The following is a 19,382-nucleotide window of genomic DNA, read 5'->3' as shown; positions in this document are numbered from 1 at the left end:
GTCTTTAGGAAAATTTTCATAATAAGAGGCACATCTTGCAGAGTTTTACTACTGCCTCATATGTGACAGCTACTGACAGGAAAAAAATCACATTGATGCAGCCTCCTAATATTACCTTTAAACTTGAAAAGAAGTAAGAAGTCTCTCCCTATTTAGTTCACTGTCTGATACATGACAGTATGTGAATATAACACATCTGCTCTATTCACATTCACACTGGAATTCAATACAAACACATATTTAGTTTGAAAATTCATTTAACATAATTTGAACAGTTAGTACAGTCTGTATTTACAGTGCTTGTTTATGGTTAGTTTTAGCTGCAAGCTCTGTTGCATCCTTTCTATATGGTCAGGACCCATAACAAGAAATAATTACTGCTGATTACTGTCCAGAGAAAGCCTGTTCTGTGAAGGTGATCTCTGTAATGAAATCCAATTTTTGTCTCTTGTGTATAGATATGTACTTGTACATGTACAAGTTATACTAGCAAAAACGTTTGCTAACTCAAAAGATTTTATTGTAATGTTTCATTATGCTACTTCACATATCCTCCAAGAATTTCCACCCCAGTAGAATGTAACAGATTTTAGAACTATTTCTGTAAGAAGACAGACAGTTCAAGATCTGGTTCCTCTTCTCACTGAACTGGGAATGTGACAGCACCGGAACAGCCAGAACACCCAAATTTTATTCTGAGTTCTACACTAACATCTTCTGACAAGCCAAGCCTCTGTGCCCATCAATTCTGGCTACTTCTGATACGATGCCAAAGTTAATTTTGTTGAAATATCTGCATTGAAAGACTCCAAACAGAATTCCAGTAAAAAAGAAAAGCTGGAAAACATGCCCAGAAGTGAGTTTTTGAAATTAATTTGAATTTTCAAACAGTAAAAAGAATTCTGCCTGCTTATGCAGCAAAGACAAGAAACAAATCTTCAACTCCTTGCTTGTCAGAGGAAGCCTTGTTTGTGGACATCCCTCACAAGCAGCAAAGGAGTGGTGCCATAAAAAGCAGCTGACCCTGACTACAACACATGCATCACCATGCCTGGGTAACAGCTAGGTACAATTTGACAGGGAAGGCTGGAATGGATGCTGATGCAGTAAGCACTGAGCAGAAACTACTGCAGGCCTGGTTCTTGTTCCTCTGAAATGTTAACTGTCATCATCTTTTCCACAGTACCAGCCCACCAACAGTTACTACTTGAATGAATAAGCTAAACCTAAAGACAGCACTGAAGCAAAAGAAATTGTGCATACTCCTTTCCTAAGTATTTACCAGTCCACCAACCTCCTCTCCTTTGTATATGCTTCCCCTATGATAGATGAACAGCTTGGCAACTTAAAAACTGGTTGCAAAACCTGCAATGAGCAAATTCGGTATTAAGGCTCACAAATGTCTGAAATCAAAACACCTGACTCAAGTTCTGAATTTTCCTATTCTAATTCTCCTTACTGCAAAGGATACAGAAGAGCTGAGTAAGCAAGTGATGTCACTGCACTTCACAAAAGAGGTAGAAATTGCATAAAGTGTAAAGATGCAATGCACATCAATTTATTTCCCAATTACTCACATAATAGATATTGTTGCTTTTTGTTATTATATCTTGCAAATATACACCATTTTAAACAGGCATTCTAATACTTTGCCTAGCAATCCTACTTGATTATCTACTAGGCAGAGTTATATTTCTAATTAAAACATAACTAAACATGCAATGAAGTGACATATAAAATTTGTGTCATTCATAACACAAAGCTTTTAGTGTTGGTATCCTGGCTGTATCTTGAAATCCAAAAGTACCAGTAAACATATCTTCCTGTTATACCATTCAATAGGAATAAAAAGCTTACAAGGCTGAAATTAAAACAATCTAAGAAAGCAGGACTGATTCCAGTTGTAAATACATCTGTAATTCCAGTATGGGTTGCTGCCTAAGGCAGCAACAGCCACTGAAATCACAACAATTCCCTCCTGGTAGAAACTTCTGTCTGCAAGAAAGAGGCTGCTCTAGTTGTGGAAGCAGAACTGACATCATTAAAGAGGAGACAATCCTGCTATACATTATCTTAGTCTAAATTCCAAATAATTTTGGCAGCGCCAGCATGCATTTAAAAGTCTTAGTGCAACAGAGGAAAAGTTCCCCTAACAACCCTTTTAAAGAATCTCCAAAACAATTCTGCCCTGAAAATACATGAAGTATTTCCTCCAGCACAGGTTTCTTTATAAAAATGTCAAATGGATTTTTGGCTGTGATAATTTTCCTACTTCAACTTTCAATTTTCAAAACCATGATTTCAAAGATCTCAATCTGCAAATGGAATATGTTATGACATTAAGTCCAGGTAAGTTTAAAGAAGGCACTGGATTTGGCTTTGCATTTCTCAAAGAACATGGAGATGACAGGCAAACACACACATATGCTTCACCCTCTGTCCTCAAATTCAGAAACCAAGACATTTAAGTGAACGCCTTTGAGGCAAAGAACATTATTTTCTTGCTCTAAAGTCAGCTGGATAATTATACCCTGCAAGTAGTGCTAAACACTTGAAGGAACTACTAAGTAATTAGACTTTGCAGGTCTGCCATTTATTTTGTAAAGCCCAAACAGGAGAAAAAAGTTGACACAAACACCTGTTTGACAATTAGCTTTTCTGGGAAGTTCTGACTAATATAAAAAGTTACAAGTGTCCAAAGTTACAAGTGTTTCAAAAGCCTGAATTCCAGTGATTGGCTTTGTCTAGACTTATCTATGTAGTGTTACATTCATATTATTATGTTTCTCTCAGATCAATAATAAAATCCTTTGTGAAAGCTGATTGGAAAACCACAAGAAAGACCTAGATACCAGCTACTGTTGCAAACACACTTTTTGTTCAAGGAGTGATCATTGTGCTACCTTTTCTATTTCTTCTGAGGAGGTAAACTGCTTATGAGAGGAAGAGTTAAGGACAGCATTATCAAGGACAGCACTAGTAATTAAGAGTCTTCATGCTGTCCTGAGTTAGGGCACCCAGGAATAACAACATAAAAATGCTGGCCTTCATTAAAAGAGACTGAGGGTTTATTAAATTCAAGAATTTTTCCACAACCTCTTTAGAGCAGCCCAGAGTTGGCCTTCACTACTTCTTAACGGATTCAAAATCATGATCACTGCTTCTCATTTATGTGGAATATTATCAGTCGATGGAAAATTCCTTTGGTAAGCAGCCAAGGCAACTTCTCCCCACCCTGACAAAGAAAAAATAAACATATTTTAAAACCCACACAAACCAAACCGGTTGATATTAATAAAAAAGGGGAGAATTGAAGGTCCTTTGTTTCATTTGACACCATTTTCCTCTATGTTCAGTAGCTGTTTGGATTTTTATTTTTTAAGAAAAAAGAATGTTGGCAGAATTAAAACTGCATGACTACAAACCTAAATAATGGGAGTGGGCAGAGGAAGAAAAACACTAATTTATGTGCTAAAATTCTATTTATTGCCTATAGTCATCATGTGGGAGGACAGATATCGGATCATTATTGGGGAAAGTAAGGGGAAAGATATTTTTTAACTGTTTTTCAGTTTGTACCACCTGTGTGCAGTCCAAAACAAGCAGGTGGGTCCCACTTTGGCATTCACACCAGAAAGCACTGCCATCACCTCTTTCTGTGCAAGTGATCTGGCAAAGCAGAGCAGCAATGCAGAACATCCCGTGTGGTACCAGCAGCTCTGCTGGGGCAGGCAGGCCCTCAACCTGGAGATCTCCTTAGAACATGCACATGAAAATCAACTATTTGATCCTCATCCCACACCAAAAGATAACACTAGAATCACAAGCAGGTATTTAAAACAAAAGTGACCCGATTATAGTCTAGGACCAGTTTTATAAAAAAAATATTACTATTAGATAGAGAAATAAGACTTCTTCCTCCACATTGTAACTTAAATCAGGTGTTAACCTCTTCATAAAATGCTGTTAGTTATACTTAGAGGCATAAATTATGAATGTGTCTATATTTTTTCCTATCTTATGATAAAGCTGACTCTGAAGACAAAAGGATTTTTCATAGTCTCAAAAAAATCTCCCAAAGAGATTAGTTTTTAAACCTAAATACATCTTTCCTGTCTTATCAAAGAATCAAAAGTAACTGACAATGTTATTCTTGAAAAACATTTATGCAGTTCAGTCTGCTCAACAGCTGACAGCAATTTAACAAAATTTCTTTTTGGCCTTCTTCTTTGTTTATATCAGTAACAAAAGAAAAAAAAAAAGGAAACCAAACACATTTAGTCATTTAGTTGCAGCAACTATCTCAGCAACAGTGAGGAATTATACAATGCCTCACTGACTTCCTCCTTAGGAACCCTACTAAACTCTTCTGAAATTCTGTCTGTTTTATTAGAAGAAAAAATGTGCTGGCTCCCTTGCTCTATTTCTTCTTGCCTGCATAATATTCAAGTTACGCTATGTCCTACTCACAATTAGAACTTGTTCTGAATATTATATAATGTCTGAGAACCATCTATTTCTTGTACAAAAATTAATGTTTGTTTAGTCAAGGTCCTGCATAATTTATTCAAATTTAGAACAAAGAATTTCATCGTTTGGTTAAGTCCTCTTAGGAAAATGGCTTAATCTAGACTAAATCTTGACAGAAACATTCTTGAAGGCAGGAGTTAATCTGACCGCAGCCACAGCTGCTTATCAAGACAGTTGGACAGCAATTTGCTGCACTCCCTTTCCCCCTGAGCTGGTGCCTCAAATTCTCCAGTCTCATGTGATGCCATTCTTACCAAAGGAATTTAGTGAACACTCCAAATGAACAGTTCACACAATTAGGAAGAAAGAATGCTGAAAATGAGTGTGATCAACAAATACACCAGAGCCACAGAATAATTGAGGCTAGAAAGGATGCCAGAGGAGGTTTATCACCTAACCTCACACCAAAAGCATGACTAAGAGGTCAGATCAGGTGGCTCTGGGCTTTATCCAGTTGGGACTTAAATCCTCTAGGGATGTAGACTGGATTGCCTCTCATTCAAATGCACAGCTGTCAATGGAGTGGGGAAAAATCTTCCTTACCACCAGTCAGAACCTTTCCTATTTTAATTTATGTCCATAAATTGATAATGGACGTCACATGCTTCCCAAGGAAAGTTCCTATGTCATATTTATGAGTGATTTTCACAAACCAAATGAGAACATTAGTTTGACTGAACAAGTAAAGACATTTTTATGTCCTATTTAAAGTAGAGAAATATTGGCAATCCCATATCAGCTCAATAGGCTGACATTACACAGAAAGAGTGAAAATTTAGTATGCAGAAAACAAGAAAATGCCACTGAGAATTCTCAGAATTCACCTCAAGAACAGTATTTCAATTGTTTTATTGAATAATAATCTCAAGTGTTCCTTTGCAGAATAATCCGGAAAAATAAGATTTTCCCAGTACTGTCGCTTTTGTCTAGAAATGCTTATGCAGCTATGCCATCAGAAAAAGCAACTTCAATTTGAAAACATCCCTCTCTATCCCTGAGCCTGAAAAATGCTCTGTTCTAGTGGAGATAACAAGACTCTACCATCTTCTGCCTGTGGTTGCTGCTACCTTTCCAGCTGGGCAATTCCAGCAATACCTTCCAGCTATTGCAGCTGCAATATCAGACAAACATACAGAGCAGAATCCATCACATCCAGACAGGGAACAGAGGAAAACATAATGGGAAAGTGGTAAATATCTTCATTTATGTGGTAATTATACAGCTGACTATCACTGCTACAATCATTAACAACAGTATGTGGACTGATTGAAGAGATACATTACTAAATTATTAAACTCCTTTCTATCTCTCCCAAAAATGAAGAGCCCTTAAAGAAAACACATTTGCACAACAGAAGATATTTCTTAAAAGATGACTATTTCCATAATAAAACTACAGCCTTAAACCCAGCTAGTTTTTGCTAACAGGAAAGAGATTCTCTCCTTCTCCATGCTCTCCTGAAGCAATGCATTTTAAGAGAAGTACCTAAAGTGAAGTTTTGAAAAGCTTCCCTGAAAAATCTGTGGAAGTTGTCTGTCTTCAAGAATTTAAACAAATTAGGAATATCATAAAAACACCACTTAAATGAAAACTGCAACATTGCCAAACTCACACCACAGCATTTTTTCCTGATTTGCTTTGAGAAAAATAAAAAAAATCTCTATTTAAAATCTATCAAGCATCCATAATCAAAGAACCCTAAAGTTTTTGCTGGCAACGCCTTTTTGTAACATCCTTCAACAGTACTTACAAAAACTCCCCAGATATCATCTGTTACAAGCACTGCATGGATTGTTGTGGTAACTGTCCAAAACAGACATCACAGTTTACTATCCCAATGTTTATGAAGTTTTGCTGTCTATTCATTAGAACACTTCAGATGCAGCATAATGAAAAAGTTTTAATGAACAGGAAGAGTAAAAAAGAAAAATCAACCTTTTTTTTTTTCTCTTTTATTTTTCCTCCCCTTCCCCTACACCATGACCTATTTTCTTGAATAACATGCAGATCTACTGAGGACATTAACCTGTTTCCATGTCACAGTGACAGCCCATGTATCAACACGCTGAGATGCATTAGCTGTTGTTTATTGATCCATTTATAAGTTCACTGTAATGGGAATACAAACTGGAGGATTATAAAGTCTTTTGCTATCCTCTGCTTTGTGACACACTTTACTGATTAACTACTTCCCAGAACACATTTATTTCCATGTTTTGTGGAAATACTTACAGAAGATTCCTCCTCTTCAAACAGTCTCCCACATCTGAATCACTCTTACACATTTGTAGTCCATTCATTAATTTCAAAATTCAAAATGTAATAAACCACATATCTTTTTTTCAAAACTAAATCATATTAATTACATCCACCAAACAATATCTACTACAAATACCGATTTACATTTACCAAGTATGAGAAATAAACAAGCAGGTAGGATAAAAAAAATAAAGCTAATTTCCCCTTGATTCCCTGCAGGCTCCTCATATACAAACTGCTCCCACCACACACAGGACATGCAGCACGTATCTCTGCATAAATTTTGGTGAGCCACACTGTTCCATAAGAAAAGCATTCTAGTCAAGACACTAACATGTGACCATTGGTTATGACAGTTCATCCTACCTGCTTCTACCTTTGCACCAGTAGTTAGTGCTTATTTGTTAGGTACACATTCAAACCTGCCCTTTTGTGCCAGTTTATGGCACTAAATTGTTTATACCATCTAGCAAGCTTGACTACATTCTAAAAACAGGTATCCACAATAAACCCACACTCACTGCTTCAATTTAAATAGGATGAGAGAGCAGCTGAAGTTTAACTGCCTGAATTTTCAGAGCTGTAAAAGACAAAAGGGAAAAGCAATTCCAAAAGCCAGACTCCTACCCTTCAAATTCAAGGACTGCATGCTTGATCAAATGCACACATCAAATCAATTATGGCAGAATGTAAAAAGTCACATTTTATTGCAAAATAATTAAAAGATCACCAGGGTTCATGTTCTGTCTCACTTTTACAGACAACCACAATTCAATGAAGTCTGATCTGCATTAAAAAAAAAACAAAACCACAAAACAAAAACAAAACAAAAACACCCAAAGGAAACAAAACAAACAAAAAAAAGCATAGTTTCAGGTTTGGAGAGATATTTGAAAGAGGGAAATAAATTCTATCTATGAGTTTTGAAACCCTAATTTCTACAATTCTCAAAAGTCTCCAAGGATTGAGATTTTTTGCTTTCAACAATAGAAATCTTGAAGATGAGTTCAGTGCTATCAAAGGAGAGGGGGTAAAATTACAAAATAGATACAGCTCATGTCCTCTCTACTAGAAATTGCTATGCAAAAAGGAAAATACTGCCCCAAGAGGGATGCTCTAGCTGATACTCTCTAGAGGGAGAAAACAAATTGCACCAAGGATACATCACACAGCATAATCATATATCTTGTTTCACTAGTAACTTGGCAGTAAGCTTTTTTTTGTTGTTGTTGCCCACAGAATCATATGACCAAAACAGGTTTTCTACCAATACCTTTTGAATCAGTTGGCCAATTTTCAACATTTTCAAATAAAACCCCCAGAGATCTCAAAAATAACTTATGTTCCTCTAAAACACATGAAAATTAATGGTCGGGGAGTGGAAAAAGACCTAATTTGCTCTCATAGTGAGGGGACAGTAGGAAATTCACCTCTTTATATTTGATTTGGCAGCAGATCAATCCATACTGAGACAGCAGTGTCTGTTGATATGAAGTCGAATGAGATTAAGGATTGGAGGAGAAGGGATAAGGAGATAAAAAGACAATCCAAACACATACAAATGTTAATTTTATTATTTCTGTAGCTCACAGAATCTGGGACTTGTAGACAGTAACTTAACAGCTTTAGAAACTAACAATCACTTGCCCAAGTATTTACATTTGTTGACGTCCTCCTGCTCACTAGGTTGCCTAGAAACATCTTACCTCAGAGTGAATGGGAAAATAGTTTATGAGCCGTCTGGACATTCCAAATACTTTTTGAATCTATTTTATGAAATCCATGCAAATGGTTTTCCATTGTGCTTTTTTACAGCATTAAAGATACTCAATGAAGAAAAAAGTAGAGGAATAATAAAGATAATATACTCTGAAAAGGCTTTCATAGATAAATACCAACTTGGATACAACATGCAGAAGTGTTGGTGGGATGACTCAGATCCTAATGATATTTTATTTAAGTTCATTTTCTTAGCAGTGCCCTGACGTTGTTAATAACTCCCAGTAGGCTACTTAGAGCTGTAGATTCATTTTCCCATTAATGGCAGCAAAAGGTTCTTTGTTAATGGTTTTAGGATAATGCTGGGTTTTGCCATATGGTTGGATTTGTATGAGGGTTTCTCATGAAAAGCCAGAGAGTGTAAGAAATTGTTACTATATTTAACTGCAGTGTCCTCACACGCACAGCAGACAACTGGAATGGACACTGCTCTAATATGTACAAGTGCAAACGATGCTCAGTATTTACTGCATGTTCTGCTTAAGAGGACTACAGGGACCTTAAACAAGAGAACATAGGGATAGATCAGAGGATTCATAATACAATGCTGAGCTTTTCACCTCTAGGTCATTGGTTCAAATCTAAACTGGTCGGTAATGAAGGCAAGCTATTACCATCTGACAGCCCCGGCCTTTGCCGATTGATTTGTCAGGCTCAGTCCTGCTCCCATCAAACTCAAAATTCAAAACGTCAATTTGCCTTTCTGAAAACAACACCAGCAACAGAAGAGAAAAATGAACAAACAGAAGTAATCTCTTCCTCCTCAGATAGCATCTCCAGACCAGAGCCTCTGGAGAGTGCCAGAGGAACAGTGCAAATTACAGCACTACTATAGCACTAGCACAATGCATCATTCTGTGAATAAAGGTTATTTCTGACTCTCAGATACCCAATTATAATTTCCTCTGTACAAATATAAAGCTTTCAGAGGTTTCATTAATAAAGAAGAGACCAATATGCAGGTCTTAAAGCTGAAACTTCATAGTCTTGCTTAAAGATCTCTTCAGATACCTTGTTCAAAGGTGTGTTCCTTGAGGTTGAAGGTTTTGAAGAAAATGGTCACAGTACTCTATAAAAAGAATATCAAATTTGCTTTGTATGTTGTTATGATGCCTTTGTAGTCAAAATATTTAAACACCACTTGCAGCAGCAACAATATATTCTATTACTTGAAGTTTTAATTCAGAAATGGATTTATTTACAAGTTATCATGAGTAATACTAGAGAAGCCATATTTTTACAGTATTTCTTCAAAATCATGTTAGACAGAAAAAGTACATAACAGTACATAATTTTCCACATGCTTTCCTAATTTGAACAGAAATGGTGTTAAGCCTCAAATCCACATCCAGCCCTTTCCTTCGCCTTTTACTAGCTTGGGAGCAATCACAAGAAACACTCAGCAGGTACCACAGTCCTCCATTTTGCTAAGCAATCACTGCTACAGGACTGAATAGACACACCAACTTTTAATGCAGTGCCTTTAAGATCACCTTTACATCATGAACTTAGGGCTAGACAACAAAATCTACAGAAAGTTTTACACTCTGTGAACATGAAATATTACTCCTAATATTGGAGACTACAACAGAACACATACAACTCACAAATCTTGGGAAGTATCAAAAAAGAGTCTCCTGCAGGTTCCTTGGTTTTTGCTAAACTGAAGTTTTTCCTTCCTTTTCCAATAACTCCAGCTATAAAGCACTTACTGTAACTGTAGGAAAGGCCCAACAGGTTAACTTGCCAGCTGAATGACTGTACACAGGTTCTGCAAGCTGAGTAACTGAGCTATGTATGAGCTATATATATATAATAGGCTGTATATTGCTATATTTTATAGCAATATACAGCCTATTGCTATAAAACCAGAGTAGCACAGCCCAGCCATATCCTAGTCTGGCCAAACATCAGACCCACAGTGTCCCACAGACAGTGGCTGGTGACATGCACCCAAACCCACCTTCCCCTGTCCCAGAACAAGAAACCCCATGCATCAAGTGACATAACAGAAAAAGAAATGAACTGCACACTAAATTTGTATGTCAAGAGACACAGTAAGACTGACTACACTGTGTCATTTGTCTCAGAAAGTGCCCAGACTACACCAGGAGATGGCTCCTCCCAGCAGCCTCACACACAGCATAAGCCTAGGCAATGGGGCTGCCTACAGAAGGGAAGAAGGCAAAATCCTAAAGACTGGGGATTGCCTCTTACTTGACCTGCAATTAACAGGACCAATAGAGGGATCCAAGCAAGCCAATCCAAATTCTTTGACAGTCACTAATAAAATTTCATGCTGTTTCTCTCTGCAATCAAGCACTGCATATCTTTTCTAGGGAATGACCGTCAGTGACAGAATATAAACAAGCTTTGGAATTGTGCCTGTAGCCATTATTGACAGAATAAAGAAATTTAAAAGCAAACAAGCAGTATTTCAGAGAACAAATTAAAACAAACTGTTTGAATAAATGTCTGTGGAACATATGTCAGGAAACTGAAGGATGTGTAAGGTATTCAGAAGGCTGCATAAGAAAAAATGAGAATACTTATAAGCTCTACAGTTATCAACAGGTATGCTAATTACAAGACAGTTTTGTTGCTTCTGAAGCTAGGTAAGCAGATCAAAAAAAAAACCCCAAACAGTAGCTGAGACTTTTTATTATTCTTTCATCCTCTTATCTCTTTTTTTTTTTTTTTTTATATCATCTGTTGCAATTTGCACAGTTGGACCAAAAGGGATTCTGGACAGGCATAACTGTTTTTTACAGAGATATGTTCATAGAGTCCTCTGTCAATGAGCCTCTCAAGGTAACAAACTTTTTGAAGCTCCACAAACTGGGAAATAAACACACTTTCTCTTCTATGTACTGTCCATGAAAACTCGCCTAAGAAGGCTTAATCCCTAATAACATCTCCAAGACTAGACAGAGAAGGATTTAAATTCCCATTATCCTTTTTAACGAACTTGTGACTACAGTCTCAAAATAGACACTTAACCCAGAACTGAGAGAAGAACTGGCATATTTCTTACCTGCAATGACTGAAAGAAATGAACTGAAATGTTTCAGAGCTTCCAAAACATCTAAATTCTCTGGGATAACTGTAAATTTATAAATGCAAATTTGTAAATGCATCGGACAAATCTGGCACACCCTTACTCCTCACTGCACCCCAAGAACATAAAGACTTCATAGGTGACATTACCAGGTGAGAAGGAAACAAACAAGCAAAAAATAAAGCTTCTATTTAATCCAGTGTGAATGATATGCAGCATGCTTGATTAGATATAGTTTTGATTAGGTGATGGAATAGAACTTACAGACTATCCTATCTAATTTAACTGTTGCTATTCCCATCACTTCCTAAATGAGAACAGATTTCAACAGGCTGACAAATATTTTTCAGCTCATAATACATTATTCTAATTATTTTTAAAAGCTGTCATATTCAAGTCATGTGTTACCTCACCAGCTGAGTTCTCAGCACAGCAGTACTTTCCCTCACTCTTCAAGCAAACACAAGACTATCTGTGCTGCTGCTGTTTTCCAAATCTGCTACTCAGTGTCAAGTATATTGCAGCACAAAATCCTTCCGTTGGAGATTTTTTTCCAAGTCTGAAAAGTAGCACAAGCTCAGATAATTTTTTTTTCAGTACACACGTCTTTCTTTCAAGCTGCATGAGAAATACACAGCTATTTTCCCTCCCTTTTCAAATGCATCTTTTTTCCATTATTAAAACCTTCAGAATTTGTTCTGAAATCTGAAAAGCTTTTTGAATTTTTTTAACACACGATCAGCCATTACAATACCCACAAGAAGTTCACGTAGCTGAAAGACCAGAATGCCATTGTGCCTGCAACTTTCTGAAAGCAGAGGGTGTATATTGTTATGGTTTCTATTTATGGCTGCAATCCTCATGAATGTCCACTTATAATCTTTCTACTCAAAGAAAGATTTTAAGAGAAATCCGACTCTGGCAAAGCAAAGAGCTTCTGCTTTCTTTTAAAAGAGGGGGTGAAAGCACATGGTTTTAACAACCTCAGACCAACACAGTCAATTAAATACTGAGGAGGTTCTGCTAACCAACAGCAGCTCCCATGCAAGTTTAACTTTTGACGGCAGCGATCACGCCTGGGTTATTAACCAGGATAATACAACATCCCATATTATTTCAAAGACCCCCGCTAATAAAATACCTTTTTAGCCTATAGCATTCTCTTTTTCTCGTACCTGCTACTCCTGCTCTCTTCTGCGGGCGTGCAGGGCAGAGGGGCCTTTCACGGCCAGCCCCGCCGGAGGCCGGGCCGGGACTGGGGCCGGGCCGAGACCCGCACGGACCCCGCTGCGGCCCGGCCGAGGCGGGCGGGGGCTGCGCCGCAGCGCAGGGCGGGGGTCGCCACGGCGAGGCTCCGCTCGCACGGCCGAGCAACCAGTGAACAGCTGGGTCCGGCCGCGGCTCCTCCGAGGGCACGGGACGGGACGGGACGGAAGGAGAGAAGAGGAGAGGAATCCCCCGCACTCCGGGAGTGGCTTCAGTCCCCACCTGTCCCCGCGCGCGGGTCCCGCCGGGCGCGCTCATCCCTCGCTGCCATAGCTACCGGCAGCCGCGCCGCCCGCCTCTCGCGAGAGCCGCCATCTTCCCGCGAGAGCCGCGGGCTGCGCCGGCGGCGGGCGCCTCCTGTGGCGAGAGCGCTGAGGGAGCGCGGGGCGGGGCGGCGGCGCTGCTGCTGCTGCTGCTGAAGGGGCACGGCTCTGCCGGCCGGGAAACACCTCGGGGTTGTCCACAGCTGCAAAACCTGGGCAGTGCTCGCTGCCGTGAAACGGCTGGAGGAAACAGACAGTTCGTGTCCAATAAAAGTTTGCCTGTAGTTCGTGTGAGCTGAGTTGGCTGACAGGCTAGAGGCGAGACGTAGGGTGTTCAACACCGTGCATACTTCAGGTGTGAATTAGACTATCTCACGATGAGGGAAAATTGATTAAGGTGTTTTAGAAATTTGTAGTGTGATTTTCTGAATACTAGGCAATATGTAAAATTATTATAAGTCTCGTGTTCCCTGAACTGTCAACTGTCAGTGTCAACTGTACATTGCAATCTCTGATTTTCCTGTCACCAGTGCAGACTGATGGTAATATTAACTCTGGTGTAATAGTGCTCTTGGTGACACCCAAGAAACACTTTTCAAGCCCACTGAAAGAAATAGGTGTTTCCCTATGAATTCAGGACCATGTGTGTAGTGAGAATCTGAGGATAACTGCAGCAAGCACCATTTCCATGACCAGTTGGTACCTCAGTGGCACATGGATAAACAACAATAGTAATTACTCAGACAGAAACGTGAAGACATGAGGGTTAATACATTTTCTTTTCTGCTCTTTTATTTCCAGTGTTCCCAGCATCTGAGAGATAGAACTTCTGTGACAATGCTTAGAGAAGTGCCACCATCTCTGTAAGTGTACGGGAAGTTCTTTCTATTTAATTGCTGAGCCCATTTTTACATAAGAGAAGTGAGTTGATGCATAGTGTTCTGTATCTAAAAGATGTATGCCAGAATTTGCAACTTCTGATAATTCAGGTATCCTGGTAGTGGTGTTCCAGATGCACAGAGTGTGCCTGGGGGTCTGGGACTGTTGTTGGTTCTGCCTACAGCAAACACAGCATAGAGTCTGTGAATATGCATCTGCAGTAGTGTTCATGCTGCTGTTAATATGGCATTTCTAACACCACTAAGAATAAGTTTGTGCATTTGGGAGAATATTTGTTTACTTGTGTCTTCCCATCCCATTTCAGTCTTTTGCTTTGGGAATCCAACCAACCATAGTGGAAAAAAGAGCAGATGAGGAAGGCCTCAAGCCTCTCTTAGGGACCAAAGATAATTAAGAGGAACAGTTAGAGAGTAGATATAATGAAGCCCTGAATATGTGCTAGCTTCAGGCCCATGAAAGTATGGCTGTTTTTGTAATAGAATATGGAACTAATTGCATGTCTGAGCCAGCACTGTGGGGTTTGACTGAAGCACTCCTCAGTGTAATTGAATTTGTGTAGCATCTGTGAGCAGGGGGTCCTATGCCACAGGGCCCATGGCGTGTCCTTAGGCAGGCCAGCAGAAAGTTGCTCGTTTGTTTGTCCCTCCTTCCAGGGACCACTTTGTTTTCCCTGCAGTGAATGACGTAGGATGGGATTGTTGCTCCGAGCAGGAACTTCTCCCAGTAAGAACACAAAGTCCACAGAGTCCTTGTTTACCCTTTTGTGCAGAAGGATGTTTTGGAGCAGGAGTGCAGCATTGCTTAGTGGCCAGCTTTTTCACTGCTCTTTGTGTCCTCCTGGTATGCTTTTCTTCTCCCCAGCTGCAAATGCAGGAACCTGGAGTAAAACAATGATGTCTGAGCCTGGGAAGAGTTGAGACCTTTGTCAGCATTCTGTAGTACAATTACACTGTCTCTGTCTGAATTTCTAGAAAATATTTGTTCCCAGTAAGCCCTGTTACAAGAACCAAGAAAACAACTATTTTGATTTGGCACCTGAAGAACTTATAACCATAAATTAATCTCATCTTGTGCATTTATTTGTTCACTGGATTTTTGAAAGGCAAATGTTTGTTTTCATTCTGGCTTGAGCTATACCTAACTTCTTCTGCTCCAATTTTTTTAAAGGGTAGTCTGCAAATTTATTTGTGTCAGTTCTCTCTGACAGTATTTCAGATGATGTTTTGTTTAAATGAAAAACAAACTTTTAGAATTAAAACTCTTTGTACAAAACATTTTATGTTTCTTTTATTGTTCATCAAAAGATCAAAATAAACACACAAAAAAGAACCCTGCAGGTTTTCTTAAAATAGTTGGACAATATGCATTAAAAGTTTAGATGTAAATAATGTTTCTAAAAAGTATAATTGAAAATCAAAGTAATAGTTAATATTTGAGAATTTGTTTATTAAGCTGACTGAAGTTTAGGTTGCATTTTAAAAGCACTGCTTCAGGGTTGTTTATGTAGTTCTCTTCCCTTTACTGCATGTCTTAATTAACACAAAATATGTCTGAACAAGTACTTGTACTCCTTAAAGCTTCATGTAGGTTGTACTGCAAGCAGAAGATGATCATCAGAGACAACACCTACTGTGTGCTAAATACTTAGAGAGCAAGAACATAAAGGCACTGCTAATTAATTACATTAGCTGAAGGGACTTTTACTAGTAGATATATGATTATAATTATTTTAATTAGGAATGTTTCAAATTCCACATACTCTGAATTCACAAAACTTTTGGAGTTCCACCAGATCTTTGTAATCTTGCTTCTGTGTCTGCCTGCAAGTTCTTGGTTATCTGTGGCCCTGGTCAGGCACATCTACAAGACAGAATAGACAACTTGTCTAAATTAGTTTATAACCTGCCATTTAGCCATAGATGAGATTGCACATAAATGTCTCAATGTGCTCTGAGCCAGCAGGATGGCTTGAAAACTTGTGACACTGAATCAAGAGAGACTCTTGCGAGTGCAGCAGTGGCCCCTGTAAATTGCCAGAGCGGTGTTGGCAGCCCTGCTGTGCCAGGGGGCAGTCCCTTGCAAGGAGGACGTTTTCCAGATGATCACATCTGTAGCAGCCATCTGTGGAAGAGAGCACGTACTTGCACACAAGCTAGTTAGGGGGAAAAGAACCTCAGTGCAGTGCATGTTCAAGCCTTGTACCACAAAACTGTACTTCCCATGGAGGGAAGTACTCTGCCCCATAACAGAAATACCATAGGCTCTCTGGTGCCTGCCATGTTGTAGTAAGAAAAATGAATACATTTTATATATTCACAGTGTGATTAAAAAAAAAAAGTCAAAAAGGCAAAGCACATATTCTTTTAACAGCCTGAAACTCTCCCAGATTTTATTTCAGAGAGAGAGTAAGTCTGATGCCAAAGCCATCTTTTCTAAGTGATCTGTCAATGATCTGTCAAACTGTTCCCTTTGATTAGGGAATACATTGCAGTCAAATGGAAACTTTTCTGCACAACATAGAGAATCATGCTAACTGTGCTGCTGCCAATCAGCTACTGCTACTGCTGATTTATGCAATCAGCTATAACTTCAGGCAAACTTTTAAAACATCTGAGACCATATTTCTGGATAATATGATTGAGATTTTTTAAATGCTTTTTAAAATGTGGCCACTATTTTTTAATGCATTTTTAACACAGCTTGGATTCTTTATCATAGAATTTGTCTTCATGAGAGAAACATTTCAAAACTTGGAAACTGTAAAATAATATTATTAGAAATGACAGTGTAAATAACTAAAAATGTGAGAGCATTTTGTTTGAATGAAAGATCTGAATGTCACAAAATTCTATGCAATCCATTTTTCAAGGGTGAGCCCCTCCCTATTAAATGCATTTTCAGCTGCTGTTCCATGGAATATAAGCTTAATATCCAGTACATCCTATATAAGGGAACTGTAGCCTTTTCAAGAAGATGAACTCAATAATTTGTTCTTTTTTATCTCTAACTATGATGATGCTGCTTAAAAGCAGTTGACTGACTTTTTGTTTTGTAGCTTCTATGTGGGAGAAAATCCACTGTAATTAAATCTAATAAAATCCTCTAATTCCCAATATAAACAATTCTCTGACATAGACAATTCCCCTGAGTCTACATCAGAGCCCAAGGAAAACAAAGAACAGGAGCTGTTTCTTACTTCCTTTTAAATATTTGATCATTATGGACAAACTTCTGCCCTGATTAACAGTAGCTGAAAGCCTTACTCAAAGTAATTATTTTTGAGATAGAATCTGAATTACTGGTTTTCCTCTCACTTGTAATGTTACTTAGCATGATGACTAAACTAGCATGTAATTTAGGCTGTGTAAACAACAAGACAATAGTTGTCTGAATTGTTCTGCAACATGTAGTGTTGTATTTCTCATTTTGTATTAGAAACAAAAGCACATAAACCCTGCTTGACAGGATTTGAGATTGCAAGTGCACTGCAAAAGAAGAGCTATGTGCCTTATTAAGCAAATGTACCAAAACTGAGGAAACAGCTTACAAGTATGAATCATAGGAATATTATTAATACTTTTCAGTGATGCAATACTAATTCCAAGGACATTTCAATGTCTGTCTCCATTTAGGGTTTGTGTTAATGGGGTGTGTTGACAAAACCCTTTGTCCATCAGTATACTGTGAACCAGACAGAGCTTTGGGTACATGCCCAGCCCTTTAGGTACCTGCTTTCCTCATACCTGGGAGCTTTGAGACTACACCACCAGAGAGCACTGTGCTATTTCTGCATGTCTTCCTTACCTGTCTCTGTGTGTTTAAGGACCTGTTTTATTCAGTCTTTTTTCCTGTGATACAGTAGAACTTCAGTGGTTGTTGTGATTCTACTGAAATTCCTAAACATTTTACTGTTGTTGTCCTGTGTGCACCCTGTGTGCAGCCCTTCCTTGACCTGACTAACCTCATCTGGAACCTTCACCCCACTTATGGCCCAGAAATCTCTTTTAAGCTCAGACTCACTCCTGGGGTCCTTTGTGTGAGTGCTGTTGTTCAGGTGCTGGCCTGCCCTCTGAGTCCTGGCTGGAGCTGAGACTTGTGCTGTGATTGTCTGGGGCACCCCCTTCTCATAGCAGCCAGTCCTCTCTGCACCTTGACATTCCTGAACTGGCCCACAACCTGGAATACCTGCTGCTGAAAATAGACTGTGACATATGGCTACCAAACTACCTTGTTTCTGCTATTCCTGACGTATTTACACGAAAGCATCATGTATTCCAATTAAAAAAAAAAAAAAATGTAATTCTATATTGCAGTAGGATAAAATCTGTTTAAGAAAAGGGGAGGCAATATTTTGCCTAATGTCACCTTTTTTTCTCTGAAATTTCCTCTGACTTTCTGAATTTCTAGCTTTGTCATTGCAGATTGGATTGTTGTATTAAAGTACTTTTGAACTGAAAAAGAAATCCATCCTCCTTAATTACAATGCAATTGAAAAGCTAGATTGATTTGAAATATTGGAAAACAGCAACCTTATCGCCAAACAGAGGTCAAACAGAGCTTTTTCATTTTTGTTGAAATGCTCTCCAGACCAAAGTAGCACCTTAATATTTTTAAGTTTAGTCTCAGAACTGAGTTATGGATACCTCTTAATAATATAATAGGATATATAATAAATGTTCTTTAGCCATTGCTAAAGACCATTTAGCAATGCTTATTATTAGCATAATTTTAAAGATATCTCACAGTAGCCCTGTCTGTAGCTTTATAGAGATGTGTAATAAAGACAACCACATAACTATCCCAAGAGAATAAAAATCAAATACATGGTTGCAGGAATTCCTAGACAAGGAGGAAAAGCTCCTAAATTAAAAGCACTTTAGTGGAAGCTGTCCCCATGAATAAACTGCTCAGCCCTGCTTACAGGAGGAAATGTTGAGGCACCAGAACAGAATTCCAAACCAGTCTCCAAGCAGGAATTCTTTAGTGGTTTTCCACAGTGCCTGCCTTTCTTCTTATATGTGTGGCTTTGCTGAAACTGCTGCAAGAAATGGAATAGACTTTCATGGTGTGTATTTGAATAAGTAATGCACTGTGGTAGGTGTCAAATTAGCTCTGTTGTTATTAAAGCATTTGTTTTCTTGCTCTGTCACTATGGGCAAGCCGTCTTACTTGGGTGTGCCTCTGTTGCTTCCCAACCTATTAACTTTATGTAAATAATGTAAAAAAATAGAAGAGAAAAACAAGAACCAAAAACCTGCTTAAGCTGTCACCTTGTTTATACTCTGGACAACTGGGGGATCTTAGCTGACAGTGAAATACTTTAAGCT

At 38.6% G+C, this 19,382-nt stretch overlaps 1 protein-coding gene across 5 annotated transcripts in view; it reads right to left on the bottom strand.

The window, feature by feature from the left end:
* The window catches only part of USP54 (ubiquitin specific peptidase 54), a 91,496-nt gene extending 78,277 nt beyond the window's left edge, over positions 1-13,219 (bottom strand). For 3 of the 5 annotated variants that reach the window (XR_012581104.1, XM_074544846.1, XM_074544847.1), the window contains exon 1: positions 12,802-13,219. The gene's annotated coding sequence lies outside the window, so the exon portion shown is untranslated. The remainder of the gene's footprint in view (positions 1-12,801) is intronic. The other 2 variants (XM_014275604.2, XM_074544845.1) reach the window with 1 other exon arrangement.
* Positions 13,220-19,382: the final 6,163 nt, after the last annotated feature.

Source organism: Zonotrichia albicollis, chromosome 7 (genome assembly GCF_047830755.1).
Source record: "Zonotrichia albicollis isolate bZonAlb1 chromosome 7, bZonAlb1.hap1, whole genome shotgun sequence".
NCBI lineage: Eukaryota > Metazoa > Chordata > Aves > Passeriformes > Passerellidae > Zonotrichia > Zonotrichia albicollis.
This window is presented reverse-complemented; position numbering and strand designations above follow the sequence as displayed.